Source organism: Balaenoptera borealis (genome assembly GCF_965194805.1).
Source record: "Balaenoptera borealis genome assembly, chromosome: 12".
In the NCBI taxonomy this organism is placed as follows: domain Eukaryota; kingdom Metazoa; phylum Chordata; class Mammalia; order Artiodactyla; family Balaenopteridae; genus Balaenoptera; species Balaenoptera borealis.
Genome location: NC_138869.1, coordinates 97,904,432 through 97,921,680, shown reverse-complemented (window position 1 = coordinate 97,921,680; position 17,249 = coordinate 97,904,432). Strand labels below are relative to the sequence as shown.

General features: G+C 48.2%; 1 long non-coding RNA gene across 1 annotated transcript; it reads right to left on the bottom strand.

Annotated features, from left to right (window-relative positions):
* Nucleotides 1-1,025: 1,025 nt before the first annotated feature.
* LOC309607189 lies at nucleotides 1,026-13,615 on the bottom strand. The gene is made up of 3 exons (XR_014232316.1): nucleotides 12,614-13,615; nucleotides 5,277-5,777; nucleotides 1,026-3,888 (listed from the first exon to the last, which is right to left on the bottom strand). It is a non-coding gene; the product is annotated as an uncharacterized lncRNA (long non-coding RNA).
* Between the last annotated feature and the right edge of the window lie 3,634 nt (nucleotides 13,616-17,249).

The following is a 17,249-nucleotide window of genomic DNA, read 5'->3' as shown; positions in this document are numbered from 1 at the left end:
AACCACTAACATAGTGCAACAGGGAAGAGCTAAATTGGACTCCATGTTGGATCTGTTTCTTTGACTTTAACCTTTGCTTTTCGTTGCTTTTGTTATTATAATGATACATGGCCTGACTCAGGGAACCCTGCCCCTCTGCCTGAATGTTAAACCAAAGTGCCTTTGTTCAGGGAAACATCCTGACCCTGTCCACCTGTGGATGGCTGCAAGAAAGAAGAAATTAACACATCCCCTCCCCAGGAGATGTTTTGCCAGACTGATGGCCCTTTTTACTTTACTTCCTCTCCGCCTCTCCCCCTCTATTCTGCCTTTTTACTTTATTTCCCTCTCTGATTCTATAAAAGAAACTGGCGTCCAGACCCTGATAAGATGGTTATTTTGAGACACTAGTCCGCCATCTTCTCGGTCTGCTGGCTTTCCGAATAAAGTCGTATTCCTTTCCTCAACACCTCGTCTCCGATTTATCGGCCTGTCGTGCGGTGCGCAGAACGAGCTTGGACTCGGTAACAATAGGAGTTGGCCTCCTCGGATTAGTCCTTTAATGATCCAGCCATTTGACACTGAAATCTGCATGGGGCGCACCCCAACCTTTGGGAGGAGCAGGGCTTAATCCAGGAAGGTCATCTCCCTGCTTCTCCTAGGAAACAGAGCCGGCTAAAGCAGAGGGCTCTGCCTCAGGGGAATGCTGGCGCGGGCAGTGCTCCTGGAAGCTGGTACAGTTTCAATTGGAAACCACCCTCGGGGGCGCAGCCCGGCCAGACTAACTGATTCCCCTCCTCAGCGGCCCCGCCACAGACCAGGGCCACATTGTCCACACAAGTACTGCCTGTTGAGGGGGTGCTCCACAACTATCCATTTCATACTGACAGTCCCTGCCCACGGCCGCCACCGCGAAGGTCACGTGACGGGGCTGAAGGCCTTCCCAAAGGACGGGCTCTCTTGGCTGGGTTTGCTCTCCAGCCCTCCCCCTGCCCTCCCTCCCCCGAGCCCAGGTATTTAAGCGGGCACGTCTTTGTTTGGAAACCCTGTGCCCACCCCTATTAATAATACATCGAGAGGCGCCCGTCTCCAAGGAACTCCAAGTGCTTCCCAGGCATTATCTAATTAGCCCTCACCCAAAGCCCTGCTCCAGCAAACCCATCAGGGGAACAGCGGCTGATTCAGAGCCTCGAAGGGATGGAGACCTCCTTGGAGCTCTCCGCGAGACCAAAAGGCACAGTACTCGCCCAGGAGGTGGGGTGACACGACTTCCAGTGAAGAGTAAAACTTCCAGTAAAACTCGCCCCTTGCTCCCTCCAAATTGGGAAACTGGGTCGAAAGAATGATTTACAAAACCCCAGAAGGGCATTCCTTTACTACCTGTACAGGTAAGCCACCACCCCGAGGACACTGCCATATGCCAGTCAGGGCCCTCAAGATGAATACCCTTGTCACACGCTCACTCTCTGCTTTTCCATCACTGGGTACCCACCCACCCCTATTACCACCCACTTCTAACTTCTCTTGATGGGGCCACCAAAAGTGGGAGGGGTAACTGGAAGGGAGCAGTCAGTGTGATCCACTGGGGGCACCCATCTTCCCCTGAATTCTCCCCATCTTCCCACCTCACATACTGCCATGGCTAAAGTACACACAATAGCCAGAGTGCTCGAGACCCATGAGGTTAGGCCCCCCAGCCACCCCCAGAGAACCAAACGGGCCTCGCACATATGCTGGCATCCTGCACATCCAGTTAACTGCTTTACCCTTGGCACCTGGCTCAGTGCCTTGTTCCCACCTTGAAAGTATTCAATGCATATTTGGGGATATATAATGGGAACACTAATTCCTTTATCCTCTCAAAAATCCTCGGTGGAAGATGGGGCTGGAATTTTTATCTGCACTTTACAAATTACCAAACTGAGGCTGAATTGACTGGGGGATTTGCCTGGGGTCCGACAGCTCACAGGTAGCAAAACCCTGAATGGAACCCAGATCTTCATGCTTCAGGAACCAACCTCTGCCATCATACCATGTTCCAGCCCACCAGCCCCTCTTGGAGAGTTCAGAGTGCTCACTTTACCAAAACCTTTACAGAATTAAAACTATATATCATCTGTGAGGAAATAGACCACTGACACAGTGTGAAATAAAAGCACAAATGAGAGAGAGGAACATTTTCCCTCAGGAGACTATTTGGAAAATCAGAACCATTCCTATCATCCTACATTTGGGGAGAGTAGCGTAGGGTCAGATTGGTGAACAGAGGTCCAAAGGCTGAGTCAGCAATTGCCTTCCCAAAGCTCATTCCAGAACTGACAAGTGTTGATGTTAAGGTTTTACTTAAGTAGAAGAAGTCAAAGAAAAGTTACAAGAATTCTTACATAGCACACAGCAGTTACAAATGTGCAATGTACTTTCACATGTGTTATTTCATTGGACCTCATAAAGACTCTGCATGAATACTGTCATCCCTATTTTTATAGTTGAGAAAACCGATGCTCAAAGATTCCTTGCCTAGAGACACATAGCTGGTAAATTTCAATCACACTCCAACCCAGGTGCTCGGCCTCTAAGTTGGTGCTCTTTCCAAGTGTATCACAGCCACCCCTCAAATCCCTCTGTTATGATTGCAGAAGTATCGCCTTGAGTATTTGTTGATGATCTATCTGCATCCGTTCCTGCTGTGTCAGACGTCATTGCTGTTCACTGACACAGCTCCCCTCTCTGTCCAGGCCTGCAGGTGAACTGCACTTTCCTGCCCCCTTGAAGGTAGACATCGCTAATTGGCTTGCTTTCCCCAGTGAAAAGTGGGCAGAAGTGGTGCCTGTCGTTTCCAGGTGGACACATTTACCTGCTGGTGCTGGTCTCTCCAGCTTTCCCCCGCACCACACTCACAGTGAAAGCTCATGCTGAGACTGAGCCCCCATCAGCCTGGGTCTGGGAATGACCCCCATGAGCAGAGCCTTCCTGTTGAACCTGCGTCAGATTTGAGCAAGAAATGTCTCTATTGTTTCAAATCACTAAGATGTGGGGTTTGTTTACTACTGCAGCATAACATACATGTTCTGTCCTGACTGACATACTACCCAGAATTTCCTTTGGAGAATCTGCCCAGCATCAAGGAGTCTTGGGTAGGACTGAATCTACCCCCAGCTCTAAGGGATAGACTCCGATTGGCATCTAGCAATCCATAAAATATTATCCCTTGTGCCACAGTGCTTGGTTTAAGTATGGATAATATCCTAGGCCCATGCCAGTCAACTCTTAGTATTTATTTAGAGCAGTTCAGGGATGAACCAACCCGTGTGAAAGTAAAAACTGTTCAACGACTTTGGAAGCAGTGCTTTCTCTCCCTCGACAACAGCAAGCCCCTATTGCTTTGGATGACTGGCCTGCAAATGAAGGAACCCTACGTGGGGACAAAGGTGAACCAAGGGCAAAGGCAAAACCTGCAGATTGTAGACGGAAAGAGCAGATGCCCACTGTCAGCGCTGGACCTTTCAGAGATGAGCCAGTAAGTCCCCTACTTGCTAAGCCAGTCCAAGGTGAGCTTTTTGACTTGAAATTTAAAAATAACCGTAGCAGACAGTTTTAAACAACTCCCTCCTCAGAATAATAACCCACTGATATAATGATATGTAGATATTAGAGGTGTTTCTACAATCAGCCCTGCATCTTTTGGGGGCTTAAGTTATGACTTTTGTGAGGTTGCAGATATTCCTTAGAAAGGCAACAGAAGTGAGTTTGAGTCAGAAAGGATTTTAAAGAACGTATGGTCTAACGGCTCATTTTATAGATGAAGGACTAAGGCACAGAAAGGTGCAGTCACTTCCCTGGACATCCTGCACGGCCGGCTCCCACTGACCTCTGATCCCACGGGTGGTAAGCTGTGCATCTCAGGTCGTTCTGGGGATTAAAAGCAGATAACGTGCATAAAGCTCCCAGCATTGGGGCTGGCACAGTGTCGATAATCAACAATAGCTGACTGCTTTTTATCAGTGACTCACATTTTAGTATTGAGGGGGGTATAAATAACTGACACTCCCCTATCAGTTATTAATGGTATAGAGAGACCTCGCCCAGAGCCGAGAAGGAGCCAGGCCCTTGAGCTTGACCCAGTAAGCAGTCACGGCCATCTGCAGAGAGGTGGGTTGACCCTGAGTCCCCGACTGGAACCTGGGGTCATTCAGGGGCGTGAGCCAAGCACACTGGGTATCAAAGTTCCCTCTCACGAGGACCTGGCACTCAAAACTGTGTCCTAAGGTGACCAGGAGTTCGGAAGAAGCCGAGAAGCCGTGTTGCTGAAATTTTGAGAAACGTGGGGGCACTTGCTGCTCAGAACAGGCAGCCCCTCCACAGAGAACTGCTGAGCACAGACACCCAGGGGCCCAGCACCCTAGGAGACAAGGCAGAGCAGGCCCAGCGTAGGGCCAGCCTTGTCAGTAGCGCCTGCGGGACACTCCTGAGCGCTCTTGGAAACACCTGGTAGAGATTCCGCAGGGGCTGGAGGTCCTGGTGAGCCTGCAGACAAGGACCCATGATGGGGGAGTAGCTGCAGCAAGTCACAGGGGCCTCACATCTACCAGGGGCTGCAGAAGCTCATGGAGACATGGGCCCCAGCGTACAAGGCCCAGCCCTGATTTAATAAACAGCAGCAGGAGTGGAGCTTCTATCTCCTGGGAGCAGGCAGCTCAGAAGGAGAAAGACTCCGTCCAAGCGAAGCCCAGGCCACCAAAGGCAACTGTGATCATTTCCTGTCTTATTAAAAGCCAGCCCTGCAGAAGACTTTTGTTCTTGGGTCCTGGTGTTCTCAGGTCTTGGATTAAATGAGATAACTAATGTAAGCCACCCCTTCCCTGTCCCTGGCACAAAATGAGCATGAAATAAATGGCAAATGTCTTCCCCTGCTTCTCCTCAAAGTGTGAATCTCATCTGAAAATTAGTGGGACCACATACACTCAAAGGGTCATCCAAAGAGCAGAGGCTCTTACGTCATTCAGAGGTTGGAGTTGGACCCTCTCCTTGTTAGCTGTGTATCTTTCATTCTCTTTATTTATAAGCTGGACGTAATGTAACCCCTAGGCCACCTTACCCATCTCACTGTGAGGATTAAATGAGGTGGAGGAAAAGGAAAGGGTTTTATCAGACACCGAAGGGCTGAAAGGCCTTCACCTTTCCTATCAGCCCAATGCGTCTCTGAGGTTGGCGCACAGAAGCCGACAAAACTGCTTCCCTGGTCCCGTCCTCTCTCTCACAAACACATTTTTTTTAAGGAACAAATTCATGGGATTTACCTGATCGCCGCTTTGCTCGCGCAAATCATTTTTCCAATCTAAATTCAGTAGCAGCTGCGGCAACTGTAAAATGACTTCCTCTTCTCAACACTTTGCTTCAGTGACAGGAAGAAAATGAGACAAACTGTAAAGGTGTGCTCTACACTTCACTCCATATTATATAAAACCCCAATGCAATAATCCTTCGCAATTGTTTCCACAGTCAGATGGGCCAGAGGGCGGGAGGAGGGAGGAGAGCAGCAAAGCCGGGAAGCCGGTGATCGAGGGGCAGCTCGAGAGGCAGTGCCCAAGGAGGGGCGGAGGAAGACTGGCCTAGGTCATAGGTCGTAGGTCAGGGTGGTCATTGCCTGCACGCTTTCCACAGCCGCACATTCTCACCCGCTGTCCACATCCTCTCTCTTCCCTTTCAGCTCTGCAAGTCCTCTCTTAGGAAGGTTCTAACAGAAGTCTGGGGTCTCAGCATGGAGTCACCATCTTCCACCTGGGTGAGGGCCTTCGTGCCTGCAGAACAGCGCAAAGACACAGGTCAGATTGTTATGTATATCCTTGAGGAGACACTAGGACTCTGTTTTCTTGCCGAACTGTTGTTTCTTGACTGCTTTCCCTTTGTTCCTGCATTCCCTCACATCCCTAATTAGTAACGGCTTGAATCGGCTCTTTGGAACTCTGGGAAGTCCTGAGAGACTAAGTACCATTTCTACAAACTAGAGTGTGTGCTGGGGGGAGGGACACGCATGGAGGGGCTTTTGTACCCGGGAAGGCCCCCTTTTTCTTTGATACTCCTCAATTTTGAGGGGAACAGGGGGTGGGACAAGAAAGGGAATGAAGTTTTGGGTAGAGAGATTAATCACAAACTCAGCAGAGGAACTTGGTTTTAGGGGGACTCAGTTTCACTGCCAGCTTCAGGAGAGAAGGACTGTTGGGTGCACGGGAACTCCCTGACATTCTTTTTACAATTTCCTATAAATTGATCTTTATTTCAAAATAAAAAGGTTAAAATAAAAGGCACCAGGTTTTTCTCTCTGTTGTTAGAGCATCGTATCTTCCTTCTCCTGTAAGCCTTCTAACTCTTGCTCATTCTTCAGAATCAGCTCAAAGCACACACTCGATAAATGTGTGTTAACTGAGTGAACGAATGGTCCCTGTTATTTCTGTGATAAAGAAAGAGGCCGTGGAATCAATAAACCAACAAAATTTAGCAGTTAACAGCATGTACTTGAAGTCAGGCTACCTGATAGAAATCCCAGTTCTGTAGGCTCCTCTAGCTGTGTGACTTCCTGAGTTTAGTTTCCCCAGCCCCAGTAGGAATAGTGCTGACATCATAGGCTTGTTGGAAGGATGAAATGAATGCACTGTGATACAGTAGGAAATATACATTTCATCTTCTCCCAGGCTCCTGACACAGAGCTTCTAAAGCCTTTGGAATTTCCTGAGTGATAGGAGCTTTTTTGGTTATTCGTAACAAACCCCTTTCAACCATACCTGAGTTTATGCTAATGAGGTGGCATTTGGTGGGCCCCTAGATAGCCCGGGGATGGGGGCTGATTGCCAGAGTATTGGAACTCTCAGCCATACCCCCAACCTCCTGGGAAGTAAGGGAGGCTAGAGGCTGACTTCAATCACCAACGGACAGTGATTTGACCAATCATGCCTGCATAACAAAAACCCCAAAATGATGGGTTCTGAGAGTCTCCAGGTTGGTGATCACATCAAAGTGCTGGGAGGATGACGTGCCCGGAGAGGGCATGAAGCACCCCCTCCGCCCCCATCCCCTGCCTTATGCATCTCTTCCATTGGCAGTTCCTGAGTTGTGGGCTTTATATTAAACTGGTAACAGTACGTAACTTTTCCTGAGTTCTGTGAGCCATTCTAGCGAAGTATGGAACCTGAGAAGGGGCTGGGGTGGGGGGGGGGGGTAGGAGCTCTGATTTATAGCCAGTTGTTCAGAAGTATAGATCACAACCTGGGCCTTGCAGGTGGAGGGAGTGAGGCAGGCAGTCTTTGGGGGCTGAACCCTTAACCTGTGGTGTCTGCACTAACCCCAGGTGGTTACTGTTAGAACTGAATCGAACTGATCGAACTGTAGGATACCCAGCTGGTATCTAGAGAGTTGGAGGGTTGGTTGGTGTGAGAAAAAATCCTATACCTTTGGTGTCAGAAGTGCTGGGACTGGAAACAGATGAACTTAATGTGCTTAAAATAGTGCTTACACATGTAGTAAGGTCTCAACTTGGTTACTATTATTTTTTCTTTCTTTTTTTTTTCTTTTGGCTGAACCGGACAGCATGCAGGATGTCAGTTCCCCGACCAGGGATTGAACCCGGGCAGTGGACCACCAGGGAAGTCCCTTGGTTACTATTATTAATTCTATGTTGCCTTTTCTGACCTGTCTCCATCCTTATCCCCATCCCTACCCTCCTCATGTGAACTCAAAACATCCTGTGCTACCCCCGAACCCAGCATCATCTTATCCCTTGTCCCAGTTACCTACTGCTGTGCAACAAACCACCCCAAGACCAGTGGCTGAAAGTAATGACACCATTTTTTTTTGCTCATGAATCTGCATTTGGACAGGCTCGGTGAGGACGGCTTTTCTCTGCTCTGGCATCAGCTGGGGTGGCTTGGAGGCTGGGGACTGGGATCCTATGCCATATTCACTCACGTGCCCTGTGCTAGACGCAGGCAACAACTGGGACCTTCGATCAACTGGGGCTCTCGATCAGAACACAGACCTATGGCCTCTACAGGTGCCTTGGGCTTCCTCATGGGGGCTGAATTCCAGGGGCAAGTGTTCCAACAGGAAAAGAGCCAAGTGGGAACCATATCACCCTGAATCGCCTAACCTTGGAAGCTACACAGTGTTACTTCCTCCAGTCTATTCATTGAGGCCATCACAAAGGTCCTCCAAGCTCAAGATCAGAGGAAATAGACTCCCCTTTTGATGAGGCAGTGGCAGGATCTGAAAAAGCATGTAGGACCAGAAATAATACTGTATTGGCCATGTCTTTTATTTTCTGTATTCTGATGCTTTGATATCTGGGGCCTTGCTGACCTTGGAGAGACTGCCCTCCCAGGGTTAACCAATTCCTAGAGATAATCAACAACTTACCCACAAGTGCACTTTTCAAATACACACCAGCCAATCCAGAGCCCACACCCCAACCATCCCCCTTATCGGCTCTCACACTCTGGGCCACTATGTACCTGCCCTAATCATCCCAGGGCCTGGTACCAGACCATGAGGGACAGCCCCTATGCCCCAGAGCCTGATGAAATTATTCAAACTAGTCAGTCCTAAGCCTGTCTTTCCTGCCTCATGGTTCCTTCCCACAGAAACCACTATAAAGGCTCTGACCCACATTTTCTCTCTCCCTCTGCCTCTTGATGACACTGGTGCTTTCCCATGTGGCCCCTCGTGGCAGGGCTTGCCCCCTCCTCTTGGAATCTGTGAGTATAACAAACTATCTTTTCAGTGGTAACTATCTCCTGATCTCTTGGCTATGCCTCAAATTTTCTATTCATATACCATATTTTAGAACAAATACTGTGGTCATTTGGGGGAAATACAATCTTCCACACTCTGTATTATAATTGATTATGTACTTGCCTTTCTCCTCATCTTGAGTTTGTTCACACAGAAAACAGACCTTTCTTTTATCTCCTTATCCCCTGTGCCCAGTACATAGGAAGTACCCGTTAAGTGTTTGTTGACTGACTAGCTGACTGAATTTTTGATAGCCATATACCACCTTTGTCCTCCTTATTTAATGTCCAAAGAGAAAGGATTCTGCAAATTCCTTGACACACCCTGCCACAGCGGTTGCATACTCAGCCTGTTCTCTGTCTGCTCCACCAGGCTGAAGCACACACACCCAAAAATCACAGCTCCTGTCACCTCTGCTTTGTGAGACTTCCTGGGATAGAACAAGCCTCCTCTGAGTCCCAGGGGCTGGACATGTGAAGGCAGGGTGGGGACTCCTGAGGTGAGTCTCATCACCAGAAGTGTGCACTGGCCGTCAGAACACTGGGAGAAGCCGGTCTCTGAATCACCTGCAGTCGTGCATGCAAATGGCTGCAGCATCCCCCATCCCCGCAGCTTGGTCACGCCTTGTGAAACCAATTTAGGGAAACTTCCCCAGTGCTAAAATCTCCAGGTAGTCCCCACAGAAAGGGAGTCATGCCCCCCAACTGTCCCCAGCCCAGAAAAGTGGACAAAACCGCAAGATTCTACATAGACCCCCGGGACAGCGCCGGGATCGCTCTGGCAACAAGAAGGAGCGGGCTTCCCTGGTGGCGCAGTGGTTGAGAATCCGCCTGCCAATGCAGGGGACACGGGTTCCAGCCCTGGTCTGGGAGGATCCCACATGCCGCGGAGCGGCTGGGCCCGTGAGCCACAACTACTGAGCCTGTGTGTCTGGAGCCTGTGCTCCGCAACAAGAGAGGCCGCGATAGTGAGAGGCCCGCGCAACGCGATGAAGGGTGGCCCCCGCTCGCCGCAACTAGAGAAAGCCCTCGCACAGAAACGAAGACCCAACACAGCCAAAAATAAATAATAAAATTTTTTTTAAAAAAATAAAAAATAAGGAGCAAAAGCGAGGGGACGCTCCTCCATCCTTTGGGTTTCTACTCCATTCTCCCACTCCTCCTGCGAGGGCAAAGGCTTCCCAAAAGCGCCAATACCTTCCTCCTCAAGCCCAAACGGTGCATGTGAGGAAGAGAGCAACTTAGAGAAGTTTACAGCGAGGGGGGGAGGTCAGGAAAGAAGCCCCGCACCTCTTCCGCCTGAGGGTCAAATGCTGGAATCCATCTGACAATTAACAAAATCTCATTTTATTCCCTAACGAGAGATGAGATTTAAAATGCAAATACTCCTGAGAGAAACAACAAATTGGTTTAAGGTCAGTCAGTGCTTAGTCCGACAAATAGCCCTTCTCTGCGAGCAGATTTGATTGAGGGGCAGGAGTGGAAGCAGAGAGGAAACCCAGGGGCAGGTACGGAGGGCAGAAGAGTGATTCTCTGCTTCCTTCCCGAGGAGGCTTCCTTCCTTCTGCCAAGACCTTGTCTAATCATCTTATTCGGAGCTTTCAGTAGCTGTCAGAAAAGCCATTCCAGTTCACACCCCCTACAGCCCTCAGATCCCATTCTCCAAGTCAGCCAACACACCTGAGGCGTCTGAGTCCTTCACTTCCTCAAAGTTCTCTGCAGAAAAATGTTTTTCTCATGCATAGAGGGTATGACTTTTCTCAGCCAAATTTCAGTTTTTAAATGCAATATCATTCACAATAGCCCAAAAGTGAAAACCACCCAAGTGACCATTAACAGATGAACGGATAAACAAAATGTGGTATAAACATACAATGGAATATGATTCAGCCTTGAAAAGGAATGAAGTTCTGGTACATGTCACATTATGGAAGAACTTCTAGGAAATTATACTAAGTAAAATAAGCCAGACACAAAAGAACAAAAATTATATGATTTTACTTGTATGAGGTGCCTAAAGCAGGCAAATTTATAGAAACATTCTACTCTAGAGAGTAGAATGTGGTTACCAGAGTTTGGGGGGAGGGAGGAATGGCGAGTCACTGTTTAATGGGTACAGACTCTCTGTTTGGGATGATGAAAAAGTTCTGGAAATGGATAGTGGTGCTGGTTGTACAACCATGTGCATATACTTAATACCATCAAATTGTATACCTGAATGTGGCTAAAATTTAAATTTTATGCTGTGTATATTTTACAAAAAAAAAAAAAAATTAAGCAATTACCACTCTCCCAGGCTATCACTTGTCTTTTCCCCTGTGCTCTGACCCAGTGCTCTGTCATTGGCTGATTGAGCGCCACCAAGCTGGGAAGAGCCGTGTCCAGGAGCAAGGGGAGTCCGGCGAGGTGAAACTTCTGACCATGGAGAGGCCAGTTCTTATGCCAAAAACAAAGGCCGGTCTGTTTCCACACTATCCCAGAAACACACCTTGTGCAGCCTCCCCTCTGTTACACCACCGCTTCCATAACCACCTTTTACCCACAAGCTCAAGTTCTAACTCCTTAGGCCAGAGTTCACTACCCTCCCATCTGGCCCCAGCCCAACCTTCCAACTTCCCCCTCACTACCAACCTCCACAAACTGCTCCGACCGTTTGGCCTATGCCCCATTCTCCAAACACACCTTGCAATTATGCCACTGCATCTCCTGCCCACGTTTCAATGTCCATCCTGAGCCCCAGCTCCTCAGGGGTCCCTCCTCAAGCCGTTCCCTTCCACGGAGACACAAGCCCTTCCTGAACTTGGGGCTCACAGCCTCCGTCCCTTTATTGCTTGGTTATACAACAGATGCACTGGTGGTGGTAATTAGATTCTGAAGATTCAGGCTCTAAGGAACTTTAGGAGGTTATTTCGTTTGACTCCCTTAATACAGAGCGAGGACACAAAGCCTGAGCAATGACTTGCCCGGGGCCTCAGCACTCCTTAGTGGCAGAGGAGGGAAGAGAATCCCTGTCCTGATATCTACTCCATCCTCTCCTTCGTAGCACCACGTGGCCTCTTGGAACTATTTTAAATGTGTTAACCTTATTGTTGTCCCCCACAGGGTTTCGAAGCTACGTCAGGGCAGGCAAGGACCACACTCCTTGTCATTTGTGTCCTCACAACACCCAGCACTACGAGGCAGGCAGGATCTTAGTTCCCCGACCAGGGATTGAACCCGTGCCCCCCGCAGTGGAAATGCAGAGTCTTAACCACTGGACCGCCAGGGAAGTCCCGAGCTCGGTCTTAATAATAAGTCCATGTTGAAACCATAAAGGTGTTACTAGGTCATCCCCTTAACCGTTCTGGCCTCAAATTTCTTTTAACGGTTTCTTAAGAATAAGATCTTTTTCTGCTCTTCCAGTTTGGAATATCTTCCTTATGAGTTTTCTAAGAGTGAGTCAGGCAAACCAAAACAAAAGCAGGTGGATAACAACTGAAGAAACTTAGCCAATTTTTGCAACCTCAGAAGCACATTCAGTTTACTTCTTGGCCTGAACTGTGGACCCACCATAGGTCGAACAAGACATACTTGCTCTAATTTTATCTCCACTTTGCAGGCAGAGAGCAACCCTGGGTTGGTTCACTTCGTCTATTTCCTAGACCATTACTCCATCGCTCTTGCCGTCTCGGCTGTGTGGGCATTCTCTCAGTTGGAACATACAGAGGCTGCTTCTCCCTCCACACAGCTCTTAGAAAGAAAAAAGGAAAAGAACAAGAAAACACAGCTTCACCTCACTCGTGATAGAGACAGAAACCCTCCTGGCGGGCCCGGTATCATCTACTTAGGGGGTGAGTCTGCAGATGTCTCATTACCTAAGGCAAGCCTGGATCTCCTCCAGCAAGCGAGCTCCTCTTCCTGGGACTCTGTCCCCTCCTCCAGCCTAATGGAAGCCATCAGAGCAGGATGTGGCTTTGGCACCACAGACCACAGACCCGAAGGTACTGGCTGCAGGAGGGGGCCCATGAGCACGGGGGTTAGATGGTGAGGAGGAGAGAAAGGAAACCTGGGGAAAGTTCTGAATGCTGAGTAACTTCGGAGAGGAAAGATGAGGGAGAGAGACCCAGATCCGTAATTACAGAAGCCTCGTGCAAAATTTAATTAAAACTTGGGCGGAAACAAACACCAGAAACAAGTGTCATTCATCACCTTAAAACACCAACGAAGGTAAACGCTGCCACAAACTCGGGCAAAGAAAGGGAGCAGGCAGGAAGGAGGGGCGATCACTCTAGATATCAAGCAAATCGAATTACCCTGAAGGCCCCACCAGACACATGCATTAATCACCGTTATCCCGGCTGCACACCCGTACGGGAGGCGAACCTGCTGCGCTCCAAATGACTTCAGCCCACGGAGCACGCTGGACTGGGCTGGACCGGGCTGGACGGAGGGGCAGGGAGGCAGGCCCAGGGGAGCCCAACCGGAGGCGGCCATGCGGCACCCCCGGCTCTCCCCGGCCAGGCAGGAGGAGGGGCAGGAGCAGTTAGATTCGGGCAGGTGAGGGCAATCCCCAGCTCTCCAGCCAAGTTCCTTCCTGCTGCTGCTTTTTTTCTGCATAACAGGCTTCAGGGTGATTCTCAAGGATTGGGCAAGCAGGTCCAACTGCTAAATCCTTGCTGCTGCTGGTTTTCTCCTCTCCTGCAATTCAGAGCGGAGGGGGAAGGAGAGGAGGAGGGAATGGGATGGGGGGGACGTTGCAGTGGGGTGGGGAGGGGACAAAGTGAGCCTTTGACTTTGCTTCCTGTGCGGCCCGGGCTCTGTCCACCCACACGTGAGTCCCCAGGGCTGCTCACAAGCTGAACCTCCTCACAAAGAGGGGCTGGGAGCTATTTGCACTTGATGAGAAATTTCAAGTGGGAACCATCTGAGTCTGTGCCTGTGTGAATGAGAGTGCATTTTAGAGGGAACAAATGATTTACTAGCGGGGCCTCCACAAAGTCTCCTTCCAAAAGGGAAGGAGCTTCTCCTCACCCCACCTCCACTCCCTTATCATTACAACCTTGAACGGGTAGAGTCCATTTGGCCTCTTAAGCCAGCCGGCAAGGGAGTCACAGCTAACCAGGCGACCAGCTCAGCTCCTCCAGCCTTTCTCTGAGTACAAGAACATGTATAAACTGGCAAATGGACTGCAGACCACTTTGATGTTAAACAAAGAGGGAAAACTCCAAAACAGCTAAAAACGGTGTTCCTGTTGAACTCCTCCGTGTCCTTTCTACAGAGCAAATTTAAAACTCACGCAGCCGAATAATGAACGATTACCATTTCAGACACTTAGACCCAAGGGTTTCCTGGAAGAGAGAATGGCCAGTCTCGCCCTCTGCATTTACTTGCTCTGATTATAGGAGACTGTCTTCTGAGCAGCTGCCGGGGCCTGATGCCATAAGATCACAGCATACACCACCTCATTTAATCCTTGCAGAACCTCTGTGAGATCCATATTATCATCCCATTTTGAAGATGGAGCAACGGAGCGGTTAAGGAACACGCCTCATATGTCTCGGCCTATAATGGGGTTTCACACTCTGGTCTCTAGGGTTCCAGAGCCCTCCCTGGAAGACAAAGCTTGGGTTGTTTCCCATTCTCATGAATGAACTCCCCTTACTTGGGAATGAGGTGCTTTAGGTGGTTGACGTAAGTAAACTTTTCAGATATCCAAGACCTATCCCTTTAAAGCCAAATCTTTTTAAATATTTAATTCGTTTGAAATAGAATTTTTCTCAAATATTATTGTACACTCCCATGGCTTACAAAAGAGATAATTCCTAGGAAATGTCCAGAGGAATGATTCCTGGGCAGGTAGGAATTCCAGCCTTTAGGTCCTCAGAGATGCCAAGGAAGGGATATCTCTTGTGAGCCAAGAGGATGATTCCTGATCAGGTGGGGAAGAGGGGTGTGAGCTGGGTACAGCCTCGCCCCCGAGGAATAAAAGAGAGGACCAGGAAGATTTTCTGAATTGGAGTCAGAAAACCAGCTATGGATCAAGAAGTAAGAACCTTGTAAGAAGATTCTGGCATCCATATTGTTCCGTTCCTTCTTGCTAATAAATGGTAAAATAACCTCCAAAACAAAACAAAAAAATTTTTTTTAAATTAAGATGTGTATGAGCCAAAATGTTAACAGTGGTGATAGTTGGGTGATGTTATTAACCTCAAACTTCTTCCTTTTTGCTCCAAGGCTCCATTTTAACTTAGATCAGAGAGGTGGATTGAGTACTCAACTTTCAGGCAAGCCTTGTACCCAAAGAGCATGCGGAAGGGAAGACAACATCTGACTCCCAAGCAATGTCACTGGGATCATGGATGTTATTTTGTTGTGGTCATACTCTGTGTCCATAAACCTGGACAATGGGGAGGCTTTGGAATCAGGAGGAACCTACTTGGAATCCGAGCTCTGCCACTTAACTAGCAGAGTCACCCAAGACACATCACTTAATCTCCCAGCCTCAGATTCTCTGTCTGTAACATGGGACAAACGTTACCTACTTCATGGGATGGTCGTGAGATTCAATATTTCACGGACAGCACTTTTCATTCAGGGAATGAATATACTAAATGAACAGACGCATTCAAGAGAGCAACGTATTTTGCCTACGTTTACAAATAGGACACCTTCACCTCCTACCCTCTCATATTGTCGTTAGACTTCATTGAACCATAAAATTCATGGTGAGATGAATCTACTCTGGACACCATTTTAAAGACTAGTAGCAATTACCGAAGTGCCAAGAGAAACTGTAAGTGTCACTGTGAGACTGGTGCCGCAGCATGAGACCATATTAGGATAAAGCTACCAGGCAGAGAATTAAGGTGAGTTAAGCATCCAATTACATGTATGCCCTAAATGCTTTCACATGTCTTATCTCACTCCATTAACAGAATAGCCTCATAAGGTTGGTATTATTATCCCCATTTTACAGAAAGTTTCAACAGCGTCCCACGGTCACAGAACTAATAAGTGGCAGAGCCGAGATTCATATCCAGATCTCACTGACGCCAAAATTCCTTCTTTATACATTGTTTCACGTTGTTATCTATTTTCATAATCAGCTTAGTTACTAGATTTGTGTTAATAGTACCCAGAGCATTATTTAAGGCTAGACAATTCCAAGGAAGTTTTTCAACGGTTTATGACCCATGGATGAGTGATTCTGAATATTACCGGTGAAATGCAATTTCTTCCTCCATCTGTCTTCCTCTTTCTGGTTGTGTCTCTGTCCCTCTCCCTTCCCCCCCCCCCCACTTGACAGTATTCCCATCAATATAAAGATAAGATTATAAATCTAAGATATTAGTTCAAAGTTGCTTTTTCAACTTAATGTATGAGAAAGAGAGAGAGTGTGTGAGAGAATGAGAGTGAGAGAGAGATTATAAAGACATATCCTTTAACTTCTGTTTACCCTTGGAATTTATACCAAAAACCATTTACCCTAAGGCTAAGGTCGTACTTGCAACGTTTCTGCTGGTACTTAAGCCAGTTTCCCAATCAGTGTGCTGAAAGCCTGGGTCACAGTGAGGATGGTGATACCCTCAGACCTCAGGACAGCCAGGCGGAGCCACAGTGCCAGAGTCCCGGGATGTGTCACCTCCAGCCAAGAGCAGCCTTTACCGATGGTTTCATTTCTGATTGAGTCCCTCCAAATGAGAAAGGTTAGGAAGCTCTGCATGTCTTAAGTGAGGAGCCAAACATCAGGCAGAAAAATCATTTGATAGAGGAATCTGAAACACTCCCCCGAAACCTAAGGTGTCCAAAGAGGTCACTGATACTCAATCCTCTTCTGGGAAAAATACGGGATAGAGAAAGAGTCCAAAATCTAGACCTGGAATGTCACCAAACTCACTGTGTGTCCATTCCCTCTCTGAGTTGGACCTGACACTTTCCAACATCCTCCATCATCCTAATTTCCTGCTGAAAACATCCATTCATGGTGAAGGGGCAGCTCAAGGGGAAAACACGCAGCACTGACGCACACAGAGTCAGCTGTTTTCTCTTCATCTTTAAGTCACTTAGTGGGAAACCGGCCATCTTAATGGAAACACAGTTTGACTGAAAGGCGCCACCATGAGTGATTGGTGTTGATTCGGCCTACGTCTCAGCCTGCCCCACACATATTTTGTTCTCAAATACCCACCGGACACAGTGTGCCTGACATTGCTCTGGCTAATGCAGGTCTGCTGGAAGCTGCGGCATCTTATCTCCTTCCACACAGAGCCTCGGGCCTTTCCAGGGAAGGGCTGCTACGGTGGGGAATAAGAGCAAGATATGACTTGCTATTTTATCTTCAAACCGTAAACACCACTTCTGTGAACAACCATTTCTACAATAAGCAGCTTACCTAACTCTCTGGACCTCAGTTTCCTCTTGGGTAAAATAGGAACAACATCCATCTCAGAGGGCAGTTGTGTCCATTAAATGAGGAAACCTCTGGGTCATGTTTGACACAGAATAACAGGT